Below are 2,684 nucleotides of genomic sequence, written 5' to 3' on the forward strand. Positions count from 1 at the left end.
ATGAGCAGATAGCTTCGTTAGTTGAAGGATCTTGAGTCTCCTCTTGTGGCTCTCCAGGGCCTTTAAGTCCCCAATCGAGATGGGAGGTGTGTAGGGGGTTGGGGGGGATGGGGGTAAACCTATCCTCCTATCTTTATTCACTCCCAGACCCGACAAGTCTCCTTCTTTTCCCCCAGCACGTGTATGGACTCTGGGACAGGAGAAACCACCCACGCTGAGGGACTTCTCTACTTTGCATCCCCAACCCAGGCTTGTCCCTGAGCTGTAAATGCCACCAACAAAGAATTGGACTCTGGGCTTTGAGTCTTCTGGGGTGAAAAGTCCCTCTTCGAACTGCAAACTGCGCTGACCACCAAGGTTCCAGATCTGGAACTCTCCCTGTTGGTCAGATGCCCTGGCAGTTGCTAAGCCAAGCTTTGGGTCCTTCCTGTGATATAACCCTTCCAGTAACGCTATAATGGTGGAGGGCTTACAGTGGCTCTATATGACAGAGCAGGAGACTGAGGTCAAGAGAGGTTAAGTAATTTGCCCAAGGTCGTCTTATCAGGGAATGAGGGATTTATTCCCAGTTTGTCTCACTTTGAATGTGGTGAGCTTTACCACTTCCCCCTTGGCACTGGGGGCCAGTGAGGGTCCAGGAGCTCTGGGGTAGATGGGGGTACAGGATGGTCAATTCACACCCAGGTGAAACCAGAGCACTAAATTGGGAGTGGGGCAGAATGGCATTAGCAGTGGGGTCAGACAGACTCACCTTAACTAGCTTCCCCCACTAATCAAGTCTGAGGCCCTGCCTTCCACCCTCCTTTTTCATTCTCTCTGCTGCTTCCTTCTTCCTTCAGGGACCCTTTGCCTGTCCCTCCACAGCCTGCCGTTTGTGTCTCCTCTCCTTGCCTCCCCATGCCCCTCAGCACACCTGCCTTCTACCCTGCACTCAATCTCAGTGTCTGGTTTGCCCAAACATTTCTCCACCCACGAGCCCTGGACCTTGCTTTGCTGTGCCCTCCTCCTGGTATGTCCTCTGTCTTCCACCCACCAGCTCCAGCCGTCCCAATCTGATTCATCTTAGCATGTGGCCTTGTGCCAAGGATAGGGCTTGTCTCTGGCTAGGCCTCAGCAGGCAGTTTTGGGAAGATAAACAGATGGATGAATGGAAGGACAAGACAAATGATCCCACCCAGGGCCCTCTACCCAACAGGAGCTGAAGAGCAATTTGTGGAATGTCTGCTGATCAGACCTTGACCAGGGGACACTATTTAAGGTCCTGTTCTTGATTGACCTTGACGAAGGAAACTCATTTCTTCTACCTAGTTCCCCTGTATCTCTGGGTCTGTCTGTTTCCTTCTCCCAGTTCCCCAGATAGAATAGTGGAGATTACTTGACAGCTAGTTAGTTTGGCCAACACCAGTGACTTTCCAGTCCTGCAGAGACATCCTTCACTGACTCAAGAGCAGAAAGGCCCTCTCAATACAAATCTGACCTAGAGTAGGGTCAGAGGACTCATGATAGAGATGAAGGGGGTGTTCACGACCAGCAAGTGAAAGAGAATATATCATTGCCAAAGCCCCAGGTCTCCAAGCTAGAAACACCACCTCCAGATCAAAAAAACAAAGGCATGCCTCAGGGAAGGCTTGGAGCCTCTCTCCTGGAGGATCCAGCCACTGTTCTTGCAGGGGAGATGCAGCACCTAGGGATCTAGGAATGGCCCAAACTCCATTGACCCACATCTTCCTCACAGCAACCCAGGCCTTTTCCTTATTTTTTTAAAAAACAATAGTGCTTAAAAATAAAATTTGAATTCTTAATATAGTTTTGCATCCAGCTTCATCAACACAGCAACCCTAGGGACATTGGGCCCCATTTTACAGAAGGCAAAAGCAAGGCTCAGTGAGGTTGAATGATGGGCTCTAGGATTCACAGTAAATGACAGAGCAAGGATAAAAACCTACGGTTCACTCAACATTGTCTAAAATCACAGACAGGGGAGGATGTGAATTTCAAATGTGTTTCTCATTTGCATGTATATTCAAGTTCTCTCAAAAAGGAATTAGAGAAACAAGGGAGAATGTTGTGCTTCCAGAGAGGAGATCAGAGACTAGAAAGGGCAGGGGAGGGTACCAAATGTGTACTCTCTACACTTCATCTTAGCCAAAAGGTCTAGAAGCAATCAGAATGTATATTTTTTGAAAGAATTAAAGTATATACAGTAGTGTATTGCCTCCTCAACAACCATAAAAAATTGATTCAGTTCTTCCCTTTCTGCAGCCTGTCTTTAGCAATTTTCCCTGGGTGCTGGGAACTCAGGCAAGTGAAAGGAGCCAGTGACATCTGCCCTTATCAGGCAAAGCTCCAGTTGCCCCAGCAGCCCACTCAGGTCAATTTGGGGGGAACTATACCCCCATACAGACGCCTCCACTCTCAATTACATGCTGTCTTTCAAGCTGAAGTGATTTATCTGCTTGAGAATTTACTCTTTGGTCTCACTGACATCAATGGCTCTTGGTTTTCATTATTTATGGGGGAGGAAAGGGAATGAGGAAACTATGATGAGCAGCTTGAAAAGCAATGGGCTCACTTATCAAATAATCTTGGCCAGATTTCAGTTCCTTTCAGAGGACAGTGGTTTTGCTCTACAAAACAAGGTGATCAGGGGGTTGTCCCTCCCTGCTCACTTCATGGGGATCCCT

The sequence above is a fragment of the Marmota marmota genome, unplaced genomic scaffold, assembly GCF_001458135.2.
Source record: "Marmota marmota marmota unplaced genomic scaffold, marMar, whole genome shotgun sequence".
Taxonomy (NCBI): domain Eukaryota; kingdom Metazoa; phylum Chordata; class Mammalia; order Rodentia; family Sciuridae; genus Marmota; species Marmota marmota.